This window comes from Schistocerca nitens, chromosome 7 (genome assembly GCF_023898315.1).
Source record: "Schistocerca nitens isolate TAMUIC-IGC-003100 chromosome 7, iqSchNite1.1, whole genome shotgun sequence".
Taxonomy (NCBI): Eukaryota; Metazoa; Arthropoda; class Insecta; order Orthoptera; family Acrididae; genus Schistocerca; species Schistocerca nitens.
In genome coordinates, this window is record NC_064620.1 from 578,823,662 (window position 1) to 578,845,366 (window position 21,705).

Here is a 21,705-nt window from a genome sequence, read left to right on the forward strand (position 1 = left end):
CGTAACTGGGCGGCGGAACGACTATGGATGTTGAGGTCGGCGGCGATCACATAGGAGGAGAAGGTACGGTCAATGTGGGAGAGGAAGTCGAAGGAAATAGGGGCGTTAGGGCGGACATAGATGGTGGCGCAGGTAACGGTAAGGCCGGGGAAGAAGAGACTAAGGATCGGTGTTCGGTGGGGTCGGGAAGGAGAGGTTGGAGCCGAACGGGGATCTGGCGGTGGTGACCAATGGCAACTCCGCCACGCGCAATTGGGAGGGGGTTATCGGAACGGTGGAGGAGATAGGGTGAGGTGTGGATGGAGTGGTGGGGTTGGAGGAAGGTTTCATTGAGGTGGAAGGCATCCACGCGGTGGGTGGCAAGGGTGTGCAGGAAGAGGTTCTTGTTGGCAGAGAGGGAGCGGATATTGTTGAAAAGGATACGTTGCTGTCGCGCCATGACAGGGATTTAGACGAGGGTGTCAAGACGGGAGAAGGTGAAATGGGCCTGGTTGTTGGAGTAGGTGGCGTACATCTTGAGTTGGAAGATGGAACGGGCGGCAAGGGAGATCTGCTGGAGGGTGTGGGGGCGCTGAAAGGGATGAACATTTTGAAGGACGATGGTGATGAACCTGATGATGTCCTCAGCGGTGGGGGTGGGACGAAGGGAATTGCCAGGAGGGGTGGGGGCGTCCAGGGGACGGACAGGGACGGTGAGTTCAGGAGCGGTCGGAGGGGGTCGGGCTTTACACTTTTGGGAGTAGGTGGGATGCGGGAGATTGCAGGTATTGCAGGAAGGAGGGGATTGGAGGTTAGGGCACTGCCTGAGGAAGTGCGCTTGCCTACAATGCGGGCAGGTGGGGGCCTCGCGGCACTCAGCTGTGGGGTGTGCGTTATAGCGCAGACACCTCTGGCAGCGCAGGGATTGAGGAGGGGAACGGGAGAGGTCAACCTTATAACGCTGGTTAAAAAGGAGGGCACCCTCCTTCAGGAGACGGTCTATGGAGGGGGCGTGCTCAGAAAAAACGCGCATAAGGCGGGTGGGGCCGGCAGCGTTATGGATCCGGCGAACCGCACGCACCTCCAGATGGGGATGGGCCTGAAGCTCCGCCAACACCTCCTCCTCCGTGATCACTGGACTGAGCCGAGTGATCACGGCGGTGAGGGTCGGCGGGCGACGCGGAGGTTGGGGTTGGCGGGAGGGAGGTGGCGAGGGAGCAGGGGTGAGAGAGGCAAGAGGGCCAAATCGGGTGATAGGGATGCGGGAAAGGAGGTCCGTGTGGAGGGTAGGGCTGGGGGAGGAGATGAGTACCGAATCACGGCGAGGAGTGAGGAGGGAGATGAGGGCACCAGGACAATTCTGGCGAAGGAAGAGGGTGAGGTTCCGGGCTTCAAGGAGGGAGGGATCTGGACGGGAGAGGAGGTAGCGGTAGGAGGAGGGGGTAGAGGAGGAGGAGGAGGGGGCAGGGACGGGCGGGGAGACATCCATGGCATCAGGGGTGGGGGAAGGGGGACGAGGCGGAGCCTTTTTTGGAGCAGACGAGACAGGAGTGCCACTGGGGCGCTTGACGGCGGCGGAGGAGGTGTGGGGGATGGGAACAACTGGAATATGGCGGGGAGGGGCAGGTCCCGGGGCCGGAGTCGGCGCCGGAGATGGTGACGGTGACGGTGAAGGCGAAGGCGACAGCGACGATGACGATGACGGTGGCAGTGGCGGCGGTGATGGCGAAGGTGACGGGGAGAGCTGGGCGTGGACAGTGGCCCGACGGGCCACCACCCGAGCCGGAGCTGCAGTGACAGGCTGGGGGAGTGGGGGGAAAGGATCGGAACGAGAGGAGCGAGAGGAAGAAGCGGGAGAGGGGGCGACAAAGATAGATGGTGAAGGGAGAGTGAGGAGAGGTGGGATGGAAGGAGGGGGGTGGGACTGGGCACACCAAGTTGTAGTGGTGGAGGCGGCGGAAGGGGATGTATAGACGATGGCGGTGGTGGTAGTAGTGACGGTGGTGGTGGGGGCGGACATGACGACAGGAGGAAAAAACGCACAGCACTAAAAGGAAATGACACAAACTGAGAACAGGCGAAGACGCAGACGGTCGGACGACCAGGGCGGACGGCGACGGCGGCGGCGGCGGCGGCGAGCACCGGCGGCGGCGACGGCGGCGGCGAGCACCGGCGGCGGCGAGCACCGGCCGGCGGCGACGGCGGCGGCGAGCACCGGCGGCGGCGAGCACCGGCCGGCGGCGACGGCGGCGGCGGCGGCGAACAGACGGACGGACAGCAGGCGGCGGCGGCGGCGAACAGACGGACAGCAGGCAGCAGCGGAGACGGACAGCGAGCAGGCAGGCTGACGGACGGACGGACGGACGGACGGACGAACGAACAGCTACAACAGTAAGCGGCGGGTAGACAGACAGACAGACGAACACAATCGTCGAAAGCGGAGATTCCAACCAGAGAGTAGCCCAGGCTTTGGAATCTGGCGCCTTCGAATGAGGGGATCCAACCCTCTGATGGATTCTCTCTCTCATTACAGCTCCTTTTATACACGATTGTCATGAGCAGTCGCTGACGTTTTGCTGTCCAGCGCCATCTGTCGGACATTTTGTGAATTTTGTTTTATTTTCGGTTCTAATAAAACCCCATGTCATTCCAAGCATGTGTGTCAATTTTTACCTCTCTATCTACATTAATCCGTTGTTTATTAAGTTTTCAAATTTATAATGACTTTTTGATCACCCGGTACATTACATGCATAGCAATGAAAGTACAAACTTAGCCGTACAGAAAAGGGTAGTCTATTTCACTTTTGGGCTCATCAAATGCAGAATTTATTCCTCTATATCGTTTGTATGAACCACTTTATTGAAAGACGGGTTAGTTTCAACGATACTACCAAAAAACAGATGTTAAAACGAAAATTTTTCATTAACATGTAAAATTGGTCCAATTTTGAAGAGCACTAGTATGCAAACGGGTTATAATGATTTCTCTACTGTAAATGATGAAAGTCTGTGAATGCAGCTTGCCGCTAACTTGGTGTAATGTTTTGTCTGTACAGAGGTGTATCTGTCGCCTATATTACTCCTTCACTCTCACACATAAATCGGTTCAATACAGTTAAATATATCATTTACGTGAAATCAGCCTAGTAGAATCTCTGGTGGAGCCCTTCGTCTTAATATTCAGCGGCTGGCTTGCTGGAAAAGATCTTTACATTTGTTATTTTTATTAAGCGCTGCATTCAGTTGGGAAAATCGATCGTCCGAACAATTCGTTCAGTTTACGACAGATTTAGAATTTCAGATGTGGACGAAGCCTTTTTGGACGATTTCTAAAAACTCGGAGATTGCAGGCTCTCTTCGTCACAGCTGAAACTTCCCCACTAATTACAGGGCCAAGACAATCATCAATGATTCAGACAGAGAACTCATTCGTCATTCACTCTAGAATAAAATGGTCACAAACCTTATTTCTGAGGAAAATTGTATATTCAATCCATCTCCATTACAGGTTCCGTTTTCTGTGGATTCCAAGTCTTATGTAATTTGCTTTTACAGTTTTTTCTTTCTCTTTACCTATCCCGCTAGTGGCACAAACGTTAATAGCTCGCTTTAGCGAGAAGAAGAGTAAATATGTCTCTTTTAGCAACCCGACAATCTTCCAACCGATACTTCCGAAGCTGTTTCCTTATCCCTCTATAATAACCATGGAGAATACATTTCTGTATCTCTGTTATTCCAAAGAATAAACGTACTAGAAAAATACCTTGGCGTCGACGAGCTGTCGGCGCATATATTACTAGAAAATCCGATCAGATACTTTTCAAACGTAAATAAATGTGGATGATTTGATTGACCATTATTAATTATTGCGTGGTAGAGAGTAATTTTCCGTGGGGAGATTACAATGCCCCTCGCAGCGAGCGAAGTTTGTGAGCTCAATTTTGATTCACCGAACACACTTCGCGAGCTATCTATTAACGTGGATAACCCGGAAGTGATGATTGTCAGTCCTCCGACTGAAAAAGAATATTATGTTTGAGACAGACGAAGAAAAGAAATGTTGAAGACAGAAGAAATGAAGAGACAGGTACCGCGGCTGTATTGCTTTTACGTGCATCTAGGTGTTGTGTTTGCTGTGCACAACCAAGGAAGATGATCTTTCATGAAACTGTTATCAGGGTCTACCCATTCGGGAACTTTCTTAAGCAGGGAAACCTTGGAAAACCTCTTAAGCCTAGACCCCCAGCCTACGGTACATAGAAGATAGGAAAGCCTATAGAAGAAAAAAAATATATAATTTAGAAATAGATCTCTAAAGGAAAGACAGGGATCAATTTGTATCATGATTTGGAGAAGAGTGGTTTGTGCCTCTAGCAAAAAAAAAAACGTTTTACAATAAATAACGTGAATTCTCGTTTTACAATCTTGTTCCTAGTACAATATCTTGCGGTGCTAAACTCCCCCGGGTCTTGCATGTCCCCGACGTCCACATTTGTAGTCGGTCTTCTACGCGCCCCCCTTTGTAGTTGATCTTCTACGCGGCCCACAATGGGAAGAGTAGAAGAGACAGGGATACTCGAATTCACATGCAACATTCATTCCAAAAGAATTAGCAATGACCAAAAGGGAAACTCTTCCTGTAAGAGAACTGGTTATGTTGCACCGTCCAAGATTCTCCTTTTTGAAAGCAAAATCCTTATGGCTTCATGGATCCTTTTTGTTACGACGTACTTCAAGGAATTCAACCATTAACTAACGATGTTGCCAAAAGCATCATCCGATTTACTCTCGTTTGAATACTCCTTTTGACTTTGCCTCCCCACTTGTGCTTATAAGTCCAAAAGTTCTAACACATTTTCTATCACTGATTTGTTCTTCGTAATTTAAAGGATTCATGCAACTTACAATAGATTTTGGATCCAAATCATCGAATAATGGAAAGTGTAGTTCATTTTATACAAAGACATCATCCATATTTCCTTGATAAGTCATATAATTTATCTATACTCAAAAACTTTTTATTCTAAATACATATATTTCTTCGCTTGAGTGCTGTAATGTAAAAGTTATTAGCATTGAGGAATGCGGATTCACTTCTTTCATTTACTCTCTGATTCATACGGCGTTCATCCATGCTCATATATGGAAATGGATTTTTCAAACAAAATTCCCAAACGAACACGAACCATTAAATTACTACTAATTCTATGAATATTACTTTCTTTAATCATTCATTAATAAATTAAAAACTCTTAACTTCTAATTATAACACCTTTTCCTTTTAAAGTTCAACATGAATCAGATTACACTCCCGTTTGGTGCGAGTCTCTTACAAAGCATATCTGTGTCGTCTATATCGATTTTAACTCTCGCGCCGACGTCAACTGTTTTGCGCGGGAAATTATCTTTGCGGCGTTAACCGTCACTCACGATTCACTGCCACAACACATCCCTTCACACGTTTACACATCTAAGCGTTTACATGAGATTATATATGAATATTCACTCGGAACCTCCTTTGATTATACAGCGTCATTTGCGGGAAACATTTCATTCTTCTTGAAGGTCAGTTAGATCCTTTATAAATCTTGATAACATTAGCAATGCTAAAGTTCCATGTTCACCCAAACCACAGGTGAAACCTATCTCCACTATCTTCTTTACAACACTCGATAGTAATAATTAGTCACTATTTCTATACTCTATGTCACTGATTAACTATTTCAATTTAAAGGTTTCTAACACTACACACACAGTTTATTGTTATGATTTTTTTTACGAGCGTTCATCTCTGTCACTCGGAACACCATTCCTATCTTCTAATCTTCATTATATTTTTTTAAGTCGTTATGAGAAAATAACCCTTTTATTTTGTTCGATCCCGGGTATGCTAACAGATAAGCCCCCGGATTCGGAATTTGTAGGATAATGTATGGTCCAGTATATAGCAACTCCCATTTCTTTATACTTTTCTTTATTACGGATGATTTGGTATGTCGTTTAACTAGTACCTTCTCTCCGACATGGTATGTCTGTACCCTCTTGATTGATTTGTCATATTGTTGTTTTCTCTGATCCGCCTTTTTCGTCATATTTATGATAGCTTGTCTTATTTTTTCTTCCCAAGGCATCTCAGTTTCCTGAGTTTTGGGGATATGGTAAGTCCAGAAGTTTTCCTCTTTTGCTTCGAACATCAATTCACGAGGTGTATATCCAGTTGAGGAGTGGGGCATGTTATTGTATATCTGCTCAAACTCTTCCACATAATTTGCCCACGCAGTTTGCTTATTATGGCAATACGTCCTCATAAATCGATTGAATTCTCTAAAAATCCTCTCAACCAAATAGCCTTGTGGGTGGTAAAATGATGTTAGTATGTGTTTCACACTGACTTGAGACAAAGTCTGCTTCCATCGGAGTCCCGTGAATATTTTAGCGTTGTCTGTTATGATCGCCTTAGGTGTACCAACATGTGGAAGATAATCCTTTATCAATCTTAATACAATTACTTTGGCTGTAGCCGCCTTTATCGGGTATAGCTTTACGTATTTCGTACACACATCGAGAAATGCCAACACATATTTAACACCACCTCTTGAAGTAGGCAACGGTCCACACAGATCGCACGAAATTAATTCTTTTGGTTCTTGTACTAATATAGAGCATAATGGATGCTTAGTCCCTTTTGAATCCGGCTTTGTTTTTTGACAGATTATGCATCTCTTTAAGACCTCATGCACTCTGCGCTTTATGTTGGGAAAATAACAGCACCCACTTATCTTGTCTGCACATTTTGTCGCGCCGAAATGTCCCCAGGTTAAATGAGTGAACCATACAAGTTTCTCTATTTGCGCCTCAGGTATACAAACACACCAACGGACTTTGTTTGGCCTTCCACAGCGGAAAAATAATACGCCATTTACCAGTTTGTAATAATTGGCCATCTGATCCGAAGGTTGCTGTTGTAACCTTTGAATGACACTTCCCCATTGAGCATCTTTTTTCTGTAACTGGGCCGTATGCACACACAAATTGACGTAGTACGTCTTAAATGGATTTTCCTGCAGCAGCAATACAGGGAATTCTGAGGAATTATTTACTTCAATCTCTTTTGTTAAACCCTGCGGTGACCTTGATAGAGCGTCAGCAATGATGTTTTGCTGCCCTGAGACATGTACGATCTTAAACTGGTATTGTTGCAGAGCGAGAGTCCATCTAGCCAGTCTGGGGTGTAACAGTTTACACGTTTGTAAAAACGTTAACGATTGATGATCGCAATATACGATAGTCTTTGACCCATATAAATAATAATGAAATTTTTTAAATCCCCAGACGACCGCAAGAGCCTCTAATTCTGTCGTCGTGTACGTTCGTTCACAGTTGGACAAAACACGACTAGCAAACGCAATAGGACAAAAGGTAAGCTGTCCATTTATCTTGCGTACTTGGAAAAGGCACACTCCAAGACCCACATTTGACGAATCTGTTGACAAATAGAATTCCTCTTGCATGTCGGGATGGTATAAAAGCGGTGCATTTCCTAATTGCTTCTTTATCTCTTCAAATGCTTCTTGACACTCTAATGTCCATAGCCAGGGCACATCCTTCTTTAGCAAACTATTCAGAGCTGCTGCATTCATGGCCTGATTCGTTATAAATCTTCTAAAAAATGAGGCAAGACCCATAAACCCTTTTAATTTCCTCCTATTTCTCGGTGTTGGAAACTTACTAATCGCAATTAGCTTCTCCTTGGTCGGTAAAATTCCCTTGGCGTCAATTATATGCCCCAGGAACTTGATTCTGTTTAGTGCAAAATGGGATTTCTGTAGGTTAGCAGTTATTCCCATGGTTTTGAACACGTCCAACACCCGACTCAGTAAAGTAATATGCTCCTCCCAGGTCTTCGATGCAATAAGCATATCATCAACAAATACTGTTATCCTGCTTCTTAGTTCTGGGCCTAGTGCATAATCTAGAGCTGCTATAAAGATTCCAGCACTAATGTTGAGTCCGAAAGGAACGACAGTAAATTGGTAACTTCTTCCGGCATAAATGAAAGCTGTATATTTCCTTGATACCTCATCCAGCTTGACCTGCCAATAAGAACTCCGCAAATCGATGCTTGTCAAATATTGGACATCCTGGAACCGTTGTATCAGTTCGTCTATGTTTTCCGGATGTGTTCTCACTGGAATTATGATTTTATTTATTTCCCTGGCGTCAAGTACCAGTCTCACAGTTCCATTTGCTTTTGGCACGACCAACAGTGGGGAGCAGTATGGGCTTGTGGAGGGTTCGATCAAACCCCATTTCAACATGCGATCTATTTCTTTTTGGACTTGAGCCTTTAGCCTCCAGGGAACAGGATAGAAAGTTCTACAATATGTTTCGTGCGGCTTAACGTAGAGATGGCATATGTATCCCTTAATAACTCCTGGCCTCTCATCAAACACGTTTTCATACGCTAATAATAATTCTTTGAGCTGCTGCTTCTGATCTTCAATAATGCAGTCGGATTCATTTAATTTCTCATACACTAATTGACCGAAATCCCCTTTTACTTGGACCTCATTATTTACGTGCTGTTTAGAATTCTGTGCAGTCCTGATTACTTGCACACTGATCCCACTATTATATTTTCTGGTAAGGCTTTCCTTTTTCAACAAGTCCAACTCAATTTCTTGTTTATTTATATTTAACCAAATTTTTCCTGTTTTAAAATCTATTCTGCATCTGTATTGACGTAGGCTGTCGACTCCGATAATGCAATCTACCACCAAATTTTTCACAACAAGGAATGTGCTTAATATTGCTACATTTCCGACTTCTACACTAAGTAGTGACTGCACTTTTACATTAGCCGATCTAGCCCCAACGGCGCCTATTATTCTACAATTTTGAACTGGAAAAATTGGTACTCGTCTTATATTTCTGATATTGTTGAATAGAGCCTCCGAAATAACATTTGTGGTTGCAGCTGTGTCCAAAACCGCCACTATAGGTACAGTCTCCAAAATGACTTGCACTTCGGCTACTGCCACCTGTTCCTTATCCTCATCTTGGGGTTCTAAGTCCTCGGTCAATTCATCTGCCAGTAATCGTCCATCATTATACGTTAGCATGGGTACACATATCCTGTTGCCCCTCAACCAATTGTTGACCGCTGCTCCGGGGCACGAGTGGGTCCTTACAAGTTTGTTGGATTTTGATTCGCCTGGTGGTTGACATCGTCCGTCACTTCGGTAATTACCGGTTGATTCGCAGATGTCCGTCCCCACTGATGTTGGTTATTTGAGTTTATTCCTCCCGGTTGATTACACTTTCTATTACTGTTATTGTTCCAGGCTTGCGGTCTGAAATTCCTTTCGTTCCCCCATACGGGATTGTATCTTTTCCCATTCCTGCTGTTCCTTGGATAGCCCCTCGCAAGACTATTGCCGGTATTATTATTGAGATTTTGAGGGGTTTCTCCACTATTTATCGATCTCTGTGCGTTCACTTGCCTACCATTTGGCGGAGGTTCTATCTCCCTATATTGGAGTCTGTTGTTACGGGCTTTCTGGTTGTTCTCTTCGATAATATCTATATGGTCTAACGTCGTGAGGAACGACTCCAGGTCTTTATCGTTTCCGTAAATTAATTGATTCCGGATGCTAGTTGGTAGTCTTGCCTTATGTATGTTTATTATGTCTGGCAAGGGCATAGGTCTGTCCCAATATCTAGTTTTATTTATATATTTTTCAAAATACTTCCTAAGGCTTCCTTTTGAAAAAGAGAAAGGCTCTGGGTAGAGCACCTCCTGCCTTAGGCGTTCCTGTACCCCTTCTGACCAAAACTTTGCTAAAAACGCTTTCTCAAAATCGTCATATGTCGAGCAAACAGAAGTCATGTCCGAGGCCCAGATCGCCCCCGAACCTTGTATATACCCCGTAACGAAACTGATCTTCTGCCACTCCGACCAATTTCTGGGTAGCACTCCTCTAAAACTTCGAATAAAAACAATCGGATGGACCCCCATTTTGTCAGTGTTAAAAATCTGGAATTGCCGATGCTTTATCATTTTTTCTTCGGCATGGCAAAGGCTTTCGTAATCTCCGTCAGACAAAACTTCACGCGAACAACTAGCTCGTGGCAATTTAATATTTGAGTTACTTACACAAGTCGGTATCGTGTGCGAATGTGCAGTAACTGGCTCTATAGTCGCTGGCAACTTCTGCTGCTGGCCTGTATTCATTTGTTCTGAGCCTTGTTGTGAAACGCGTATCGACTCTTCTATCGTTTGTTTCCAATGCTCGAAATCAGCACCTAACTGCTGTCGCACTTCCTCAAGTCCTTTCGCAAACAAATTCTCTTCCTGTTTGCCACATAGACTCTGGAATGCTGCTTTAACGTTTTGCTCAACGTTTTCACACATTAGCCTTTTGTTTTCTAATGTGATTTCGGATAATTTACCCGTTAATACATTAATTTGGTGGTCTATAACGTCTTGACGTTCTGTCAGATGTTCAACACTTTCCTTTAGGTTAGTCTGCGTACGTGCCAATTCAGGAAGTTGCGCAATTGCACATGACATGGCATCTTGCTTTTGTACTAATTGCGGAACCATTTCCACCTGTTCGCGTACGGTATCTATCTTAATAGCCACATACTCCTTCATTTCTACACGTACGCGGTGAGTAGATTCCTCACATTGAGCTTTCACCAATTCTATTTGTGCAGTTAATTTTCGTTCCGTCTCTTCGGCCTGATCTTTAAGTTGCTTTGTCTTCGCCTCTATCCGCTGCTCTAATTCGGAAAAACTGTCGTGTAACTGCTGCTTAATCTCAGCTTTCAGATTTTCCTGCCCTTCCGTAACTGAGGCTAACTTCGTGTTCAGATCATTTTGCCCCTCAGTAACTGAGGCTAACTTCGCATTAATATCAATTTTCAGATTTTCTTGCCCTTCAGTAACTGAGGCTAATTTCGTATTCAAATCATTTTGCCCCTCAGTAACTGAGGCTAACTTCGCATTAATGTCAATTTTCAGATTTTCTTGCCCTTCAGTAACTGAGGCTAATTTCGTATTCAAATGATTTTGCCCTTCAGTAACTGAGGCTAATTTTGTGTTCAAATGATTTTGCCCTTCAGTAACTGAGGCTAATTTCGCGTTAATGTCGGTTTTCATATTATTCATGCTCTCGGTTATCATCTGCATCTGTCTCATGATAATTACTAATGGATCTAATCCATGTTGCATACTTGCTGTTACATCTCCAGCCGTGTCTACAGGGCGTTCTATTGCGCTATCTGTAGCGATCGGTTCTACAACACTTCTTACTACATCATTATCATCAGTGCTAACAGCTGAAGGCTGTTGCGTGTTTCTCTGCTCTGCTTGACTCATCTTAAACATTGCCCTAGTTAAAACCATATAAATGTTCTACCGTCAATATATATATATATATATATATATATATATATATATATATATATATATATATATATATACATATATATATATCTCCCTTCACACAAGAGTACTTCTGTGGCTACTTTCTTATTGTACTTATACAGGTAAATGCAACTAGGGCAGGTCAGTCAAACTACATCTAGCATGAACACAATTAGTACATATTCAAACTTCCAATAATACTAAGCAGAAAAGCGTATACTTCATCAACACTAGCAAGCTTTAATAAAAAATTATAGATCTGGCTTTTTTATTCTGCGCCCAGCGTGCTGTTTTTATTTGTAGATCCACTTAATTTGACTGCGAGTATCTCTTCTCTTTTCCAAGTTAAGTTGTCTCGTCGTAGTTCACATGAAACAGAGAACAAAATTATTTTAACAACGTCCAAAAACGTGTCCTGTCACGGATTGGCCATTATAATGATTTCTCTACTGTAAATGATGAAAGTCTGTGAATGCAGCTTGCCGCTAACTTGGTGTAATGTTTTGTCTGTACAGAGGTGTATCTGTCGCCTATATTACTCCTTCACTCTCACACATAAATCGGTTCAATACAGTTAAATATATCATTTACGTGAAATCAGCCTAGTAGAATCTCTGGTGGAGCCCTTCGTCTTAATATTCAGCGGCTGGCTTGCTGGAAAAGATCTTTACATTTGTTATTTTTATTAAGCGCTGCATTCAGTTGGGAAAATCGATCGTCCGAACAATTCGTTCAGTTTACGACAGATTTAGAATTTCAGATGTGGACGAAGCCTTTTTGGACGATTTCTAAAAACTCGGAGATTGCAGGCTCTCTTCGTCACAGCTGAAACTTCCCCACTAATTACAGGGCCAAGACAATCATCAATGATTCAGACAGAGAACTCATTCGTCATTCACTCTAGAATAAAATGGTCACAAACCTTATTTCTGAGGAAAATTGTATATTCAATCCATCTCCATTACAGGTTCCGTTTTCTGTGGATTCCAAGTCTTATGTAATTTGCTTTTACAGTTTTTTCTTTCTCTTTACCTATCCCGCTAGTGGCACAAACGTTAATAGCTCGCTTTAGCGAGAAGAAGAGTAAATATGTCTCTTTTAGCAACCCGACAATCTTCCAACCGATACTTCCGAAGCTGTTTCCTTATCCCTCTATAATAACCATGGAGAATACATTTCTGTATCTCTGTTATTCCAAAGAATAAACGTACTAGAAAAATACCTTGGCGTCGACGAGCTGTCGGCGCATATATTACTAGAAAATCCGATCAGATACTTTTCAAACGTAAATAAATGTGGATGATTTGATTGACCATTATTAATTATTGCGTGGTAGAGGGTAATTTTCCGTGGGGAGATTACAGGGTGGTCAAAAAAATATGCGGATGGTCTCATTAAATGCAGAATTTCATGCCCTACAATTTTTAATTCCTCTATGTTTTCGATATTGTGAGTCATTTACGAGATATAATCACAAAACCGAAAAAATACCCTTTTCCGGGTACATTTTTGCCCCTCCACCACTTTTCAACAACTCCGTCGAGGGGGAAAACCTAGGATAGTCATATTGGGACACAAACGAATCCATTAAAACAATAAAACATTTTGTAGCAATTATTTCCAATTTGTCTAATTTTTAGGTTTAACCCTACTGGACTATGTGCCTCGGTTTTCCGTGAACCAGTTTACACTCAGGCCAAAATACAGCCAGCTCGTTTATGACAGAAATAACAAATTCTCTGCTGTTGTCAGAGTGTAAAATACAAGGAGCACCAAATGTAAAAAATATATCTGCTAAACGATGTGCCACTTCCTCTACCCTCTTGCTTTGCAGTGCACGTAACAAAACAAATTTTGTCAGATGGTCCTGATACACCATTATACACTTAAATCCACGATCTTCTTGAGTTTGCATGTTAATCAGGACAACTTTGCAACGACTGTTCATTTCTGGTCCGCGGCTCGTGGTCGTGCGGTAGCGTTCTCGCTTCCCGCGCCCGGGTTCGATTCCCGGCGGGGTCAGGGATTTTCTCTGCCTCGTGATGACTGGATGTTGTGTGATGTCCTTAGGTTAGTTAGGTTGAAGTAGTTTTAAGTTCTAGGGGACTGATGGCCATAGATGTTAAGTCCCATAGTGCTCAGAGCCTTCTTTTTTTTTTTTTTTTTTTTTGTTCATTTCTGAATGAAGTATAGGTTTCGAAACATGCCCCCTCTTCTTAATGCTCCTTTTGCGCTGACAAGTTTCACACATAGACAGATAAATGTTTATCCTCTCCACTGTTATATTTGCATATTTCCTTGAAGTTTCAACCTTTCATCTGTCTCGACGTCCATGACCAACGGCCTGATGAGCTGCTTCAATAATGTCGAAAATTTCTTCGACACATAAGTAGTACTTCACAGGCTCTTTTCTTGTCACTAACTTCCTTGTCCCACAAATATTAATAACCTTGAATCGATTTAATCTTCTGTACTGCTTCTGTGTCTTTTTCTCAGCTGATTTTGCCTCTTCAATTTCGTCCACTAATTTATCGTAAGATTCTTTTGTCGTTCATTGAAGTGGTTTTCTCTTTTCTCGTGTTCTTCAATCTCTAACATCCTTCTCACAAATTCTTCTTTCCATCGCCTTTCTTGATTTAGATCTGCCATGATAAATACTTTAATGCGATTCTGTCTGTTTTGATTATTCGGGAGTTGACCGTCTGGTTTTAAACTGTCTTTGCTTTTTGCGTTTAATTTGATTGGGAAACCGTTGAGATTGAACTTAACATATACATGGATGGACATGAGAAATGAAAGGTTGCAATAAATTTTTCAACTGTGATTATTACTTTACGTATGAAATATCCTATTGCAGATTAATAAAAATGAATTTCTTTGAATATTCCAAAATAATTATTCAAGTTTTACTTTTATTCAAGTACTAAAGCTGTTTGTGCAAGAATGTAAATATTATTGTCCATTCGAACTTAGCAAACATTTTCACGTTGCAGTGGATTTTTGTTTAACTGGACATACCCTGACTAGCTTTGAAGCATAAGACTATCTTTACTATATGAAAATGTTTTCTTTTTTGTATTGCTAAGCTCTCCTGAAAAATTATCCACTATTAAATACACTTTACGATATGTTCAGAATTTATCACCTTTTTGAATGAAAGTTTACAAAAGCTGCAGCTTGTATCAATCTATGAATGCACAAGATAAAATCTACTATCTCCTTTTATTTTGCGTCTGGAATGCTGTGAAAAGAAACACGTTATTATTTTCGTTTACCTCTACCTTTACGCTTTTTAGGATGTGGTCGTTATTGCGATGGTATATTTAAATCTGCCGCTGCTGCAGACCGCTCGCTCGCGTCGCAGCTCCGCACCGCCAGCGATATCCAGTAAAATGCTGAAATATCTTAAATAAAACGGGTAATGTCTGGTGCGAACTTTGCGGTAATTGTGACAAACAGATTTTAATAAATAAATATATTTTAACAGAAACAATTAAAATCTTTACACACCTTTTACAATCCCAGCTACAAATGGCGTCGATCACCGACTTATGACAAATGAAGTCTACGTAAGAGCCTAATGCAACGTCACGGGTTCCTCTCCCATTCAGTCCGTGCAGAAGACAAGCGATTCTATTACAATATATTGCCTATTTATATCGTAACTAATTCTTGTACAGTCTTTGTCAGTTTTGACTACATATCGTTTCTCCTGTGGCGGTTTATTTTATAATAGCAAAATTCATAATTATCTTTTCGCTCACAAAATTAAGTGTCCTTTTGAAATTCAATTAACAGAAATACATATAAATTATTTGTTATAGTGAGCATTATACATCGAAATGTTCTTTCAACTTTCACTTTGGATGCGTGCTGCCAGAAAACATTAAAATAAGTACAAGCTGATCTGAACGTGCTTAACACCTCGACCATGTTGTTTGTTGTGGCGAAAAGCGCCCAGTGGCGGGCTATTGTCGGCCGCTGGAGCGCTGCCCAGGCGGGGAGTTTTGGCGCCTACAACTGTTCCCGTGCGTGTAATTTTTTCCGCGCCTCTAGCGCTTATTGTAGCGGCGCGTATTTGACACGCTTCTGTGTGATTGTTGTGGGGGCAAGTGATTGTCTAACAACTGAATATCTAACAATTCGAAGGTTTTCACAGTAGTAACGCTGTTGCAGAATTAAAAATTATTTATTATTAATTTTTATATAATGAGAGAGGTTTTAAGGTATATCTAAAGGAAACACAGTTTCTTGAAGAATATTTATTAGAAATGACTCTTTGTATGGGATAGCTCAAAGCATGGTATTGCACACAATCCAACATCACACTCTTCACAATACACATGCGTTTTTCTTATTTTTTTCCCGTTGTCATCTAGTTTGCAGCAATACTCGCCATTTTCGTGTCGGCGCCATCTTGTTTCCACTATCTTGTTCAAAAATGGTTCAAATGGCTCTGAGGACTATGGGACTTAACTTCTGAGATCATCAGTCAAAATGATTCAAATGGCTCTGAGCACTATGCGACTTAACTTGTGAGGTCATCAGTCGCCTAGAACTTAGAACTGATTAAACCCAACTAACCTAAGGACATCACACACATCCATGCCCGAGGCAGGATTCGAACCTGTGACCGTAGCGGTCGCGCGGTTCCAGACTGTAACGCCTAGAACCGCTCGGCCACCCCGGTCGGCTCACTATCTGGAATGTGTTTGGATGTATGATCAATATTCCCATAAATATTGTGTTGCACAATACAAAAATGCTGTTTTTTATTTCAATCAACACGTAGTTACTCTTAATTTTAATATCTGCCCCTAAATAAATTTAGTGAAAACTAGTTCTGTCTAGTTTAGTTAGAACGCGTTCTTACTAGTTGAAGCTAGCTGATACTGATAGCTTTAGTTACAACTAAACTTTACTGCTGGTCAAAAGCGAAAGTCAGTTAAAACTAGTTTTAACTAGGAAAAACGCGTTTTGACGAAGTGGCTCAGTAAAAACTAGTTTTAACTACACTGCTGGCCACCGTAAATGCAACACCCTGAAGGAAGCATCCGAATCGAGTGAAATTTACACCATGAGTTTACAGCGATGAGATATGCAACTGATTAGAATTTCAGCGCAGACGCACATCACGCGCGCCTGTGGCGCCACCTCATAACGCCATTTAAGGCTTGGCGATTTCGACGAGTGTACGTTCGGCACGTGTGTTTACCTTGTGGTTGTTTCACAAGACGATCAGTTATGCCTCGTAGACAACAGCGAACATCTTTTGATCAAGTATCCGAGTTCGACAGAGGAAGGATAGTGGCTTACCGAGATTGTGGATTATCATACAGAGAAATCGCTAGTCGTGTTGGACGAAACCAAACAACTGTAATGCGGATATGTGACCATTGGATGCAGGAGGGTACGACGGACCGACGTGGTCGATCGCATTCACCTCGGTGCACCACTGCACGTGCTGATAGGCAAATTGTGCGCATGGCAGTGACGAATCGCTCAGTGACATCCCGAACGATAGCACAGCACATTGCGTCTGTAACGCATCATCCAGTGTCTGCGCGTACCATTCGACGCCGTTTACAGCAGAGTGGTCTGTCCGCAAGACGTCCATTGCTTCGTCTACCATTGACGCAGAACCACAGACGTCTCCGTCGCCAATGGTGTGATGACGGACGGATGTGGACGGCAGAATGGAATGACGTTGTCTTTACTGACGAGGCACGCTTCTGTCTGCAGCACCACGATGGTCGGATTCGAGTGTGGAGACACCGTGGAGAGAGGATGCTGGGCAGCTGCATTATGCACCGCCACACTGGTCTTGCACCGGGTATTATGGTATGGGGCGGTATTGCATATTACTCTTGCACGCCTCTAGTACGCATTGCCGGTACTTTAAATAGCCGGCGCTACATATCCGAGGTGCTGGAGCCAGTTGTCCTTCCTTACCTTCAGGGCTCCGCCACAGCCATATTTCAACAGGATAATGCGCGACCACACGTGGCACGCATTGTCCAAAGGTTCTTCGTCAATAACCAGATTGAATTGCTTCCCTGGCCGGCTCGCTCTCCGGATCTTTCGCCGATAGAAAACATGTGGTCCATGGTTGCTCAACGAGTGACCCAGATTACATCCCCAGCTGCCACACCAGATGATCTTCGGCAACGTGTGGAAGCTGCTTGGGCTGCTGTACCTCAGGAACACATCCAACGTCTCTTTGACTCAATGCAGAGACGTGTGGCAGCGGTGATCTCCAACAATGGCGGCTACTCTGGCTACTGATTCTGGCAGGAACCACATGTCACAGACGTCTGTAAACGTAATCATTTGATACTTGGTCAACATGTTATCTACAAAATAAATTTTGTTGTGCTACCTCTTGTCTTTCTTGGTGTTGCATTTACGGTGGCCAGCAGTGTAGTAAGAGCGCGTTCTAGCTGAAAACGGGTTTTGACAGTAACAGATATACTGAAACTTACGGTGGAAAATTTGCACAAAAAACACGGCAGACATCGCAAGTTACAATCCAGAAGCTCTACCTCTGTAAACACGTTTTTCCAAATATCGTCCTTTTGGACTACTCTTGTGTGATAGGCCTCCCACAAGACACCAATCACCGGACGTGTTGAGGATTCCATACCTTCTGCCTTACACCGCTCATACGATAAATCCCGACGACCGCAGACGTTCAGAGACGTGACGTGCCATCGTATGAGAAACTCTCCACACTCCAGAAAGGTTACGCCCATCAGCAGGGCACGGGCAGGCACAATGGCCACCTTTGTATATCCGCGCCTCCAAACCCTAAGAGTATGGTGCAACGCGATGTGGCGTGCCCAACGCGCCAACGAAAAAAAAAATTACTGAAAATAGGTGCAACACTGCAATAGCGTGCCCATAACATCAGTGACAAATACCGCAATACCAAACAAATGGTGCATCACTGCCGATATGCATCCAGTAGCTCTTAGTGAACAAAAACAGTAATAGATATGGTATAAAGACAAAACACACATGAAGGTCAAGTCTGTGTTACCATTGACTCGGAAGAATGGTGGCCCCCCATGTAAAGGAATCTATGGAAAAGTGAGTTAACCAAGATCGCGCAACATCATATGTCGCTTCGTAGCTCCTACAAGTTACACATGTACATGTTAAAAAATATAAATAAAAACAAATTAGCACACTTAATGTCTAATACACTACTGGCCATTAAAATTGCTACACCAAGAACAAATGCAGATGATAAACGGGTATTCATTGGACAAATATATTATACTAGTACTGACATGCGATTACATTTTCACGTAATTTGGGTGCATAGATCCTGAGAAATCAGTACCCATAACAACCACCTCTGGCCGTAATAACGGCCTTGATACGCCTGGGCATTGAGTCAAAAAGAGCTTCGATGGCGTGCACAGGTACAGCTGCCCATGCAGCTTCAACACGATACCACAGTTCATCAAGAGTAGTGACTGGCGTATTGTGACGAGCCAGTTGCTCGCCACCATTGACCACACGTTTTCAATTGGTGAGAGATCTGGGGAAAGTGCTGGCCAGGGCAGCAGTCGAACATTTTCTGTATCCAAAAAGGCCCGTACAGGACCTGCAACATGCGGTCGTGCATTATCCTGCTGAAATGTAGGGTTTCGCAGGGATCGAATGAACGGTAGAGCCGTGGGTCGTAACATATTTGAAATGTAACGTCCACTGTTCAAAGTTCCGTCAATGCGAATAAGAGGTGACCGAGACGTGTAACCAATGGCACCCTATACCATCACGCCGGGTGATACGCCAGTATGGCGATGACGAATACACGCTTCCAATGTGCGTTCACCACGATGTCGCCAAACACGGATGCGACCATCATGATGCTGTGAACAGAACCTGGATTCATCCGAAAAAATGACGTTTTGCCATTCGTACACCCAGGTTCGTTGTTGAGAACACCATCGCAGGCGCTCCTGTCTGTGATGCAGCGTCAAGGGTAACCGCAGCCACGGTCTCCGAGCTAATAGTCCATGCTGCTGCAAACGTCGTCGAACTGTTCGTGCAGATGGTTGCTGTCTTGCAATCGTCCCCATCTGTTGACTCAGGGATCGAGACGTGGCTGCACGATCCGTTACAGCCATGCGGGTAAGATGCCTGTCGTCTCGACTGCCAGTGATACGAGGCCGTTGGGATCCAGTACGACGTTCCGTATTACCCTCCTGAACCCACCGATTCCGTATTCTGCTAACAGTCATTGGATCTCGACCAACGCGAGCAGCAGTATCGCGATACGATAAACCGCAATCGCGATAGGCTACAATCCGACCTTTATCAAAGTCAGAAACGTGATGGTACGCATATCTCCTCCTTACACGAGGTATCACAACGACGTTTCACGAGGCAACGCCGGTCAACTGGTGTTAGTGTATGAGAAATCGGTTGGAATCTTTCCTCATGTCAGCACGTTGTAGGTGTCGCCACCAGCGCCAGCCTTATGTGAATGCTCTGAAAAGCTAATCATTTGCATATCACAGCATGTTCTTCCTGTCGGTTAAATTTCGCGTCTGTAGCACGTCATCTTCGTGGTTTAGCTATTTTAATGGTCAGTAGTGTATGTGCACAACAGAAAGATGTTTTCTAACCCAGTTTATTATACATATTCTTCCCCTTTTGTTTCACACGCAAGACTTATTCCACAAATAGCATGATGTGGAATACCTGGTGAATAACAGTGGATTTCTTGCCCTTCAGAGTCTATAGTTCGTACGTGTTCTGGTGGGCGATTCGTTGAACACTGTAAGGCCCATTGTACACTGAGAAAAACTTTCGGCATTTTTGTTTTAGTTTATTCGAAAGCTTCCGAAAGATTTCACTAACACTTTTTCTTCTATACAAAAACTGCGCTCCTTATATTTTAGCATGTATACACGGCTGTGTCCGAGTATTTGTGCGGATTTTCTGCGAGCCGAATCCGCACGGTTCTGGTGTCAATCTCACCCTCCATTTCTGTGTCGGTGATTGGAACTCTGGTTAGGACCACGTGTTTCGAGTGACTCATCCCGCTGTTCATCTGAAGCTCTGCGCCACCAGCTCCTGTCGTACTGGCGGGTATCATTTTGTCATTTTGCCTCTGTCAGTTACTCTGCCGTCCTGAGTTTTCTCTCCCATAGTCCTGCCTCCCGGATGTTCCATCACGCTCATTCCTGCTGTCATTGTTGTTTTTATTGCGCGGTGCTCCACGAAAGTCGCCATTGTAATGATTATCTTGCTCTTTCCTTCGATCACGCCCTGCTTCTTTTTCAAAAATTAACTCCAACTTGCGCAGAAGGCTTTTGAATGTTACAGTATTCGATCCGTACTTCCCACAAGCGCTTGCTGCTAGTTGCTTGGCAGTTTCGCGAAACAGAACTTAATTATTTCACCATCACTGTGTGGCACATCAAGAAACTGATTCTTTTAAATGAAAGCCTCAAAGAGCTTCAAGGAACTCTTGTATGCAGATGCCTTCAGGTCTGGACACAAAATGATTTCCTGTTTTATTCAGTCTTGAATTTCGCGCTACCAATAAGTTCCGAGAAACGCGTTGGTGAAGTCTTGGTACCGTCGGCATGTACCCCAAACACCGCGCATTTTCGCAGCTGCCGTGCCCTCGATGTGTCCGCAGATAAATTCTAATTTTGCTAGCAATGGCCAAGATATTGGTAGCGGGTTAGAAAATTGTGACAGCCAAATTTTCGGGTGAAGTGAGCCTCCATTTTTGCGTAAATTTTGGAATTTTAGGACCGATAAAAAGTGTTTATTATCAAATTCTGGTCCGTCTTGCACATTTCCATTGGTTGTAGTATCAAACGCGGCCGTCGGTTCGACGCGAGCTGACATCTCCTGGTGCGTGCTGTGACCGCATTGTTCTGCCCCATAATGATACTGTAACTCAGTGTTAGCTGTTCCGATTGGGCTGTAATTTTGCGTCCGAGAGCTCCCTGGGCTGCCTTGCGCCGAGCCGGTGCGCGGTGGGCCGCCGTCCGGCGCCATACTTCCATGTTCGCCGGTCGTCGCCTCTGGAAGCGATGTACCAATTTGTACTTGGCGTTCCAGGCGTACTACACGTTCTTCTACGCTTTCACATCTTTGGGTGGTATCCGCAACGCGTTCTTCAACACTTTCCATTCTTTCCGTTGTACTCCCAAGTCCTTCCTTCCCCTGGGCTTTTATTACGGCAATTCCTACCGCATTGACGTGTCCTGTTCGCCTAGCGATTCTTACACGGTTATTCGGCATGAACCTCTCATTTTTACA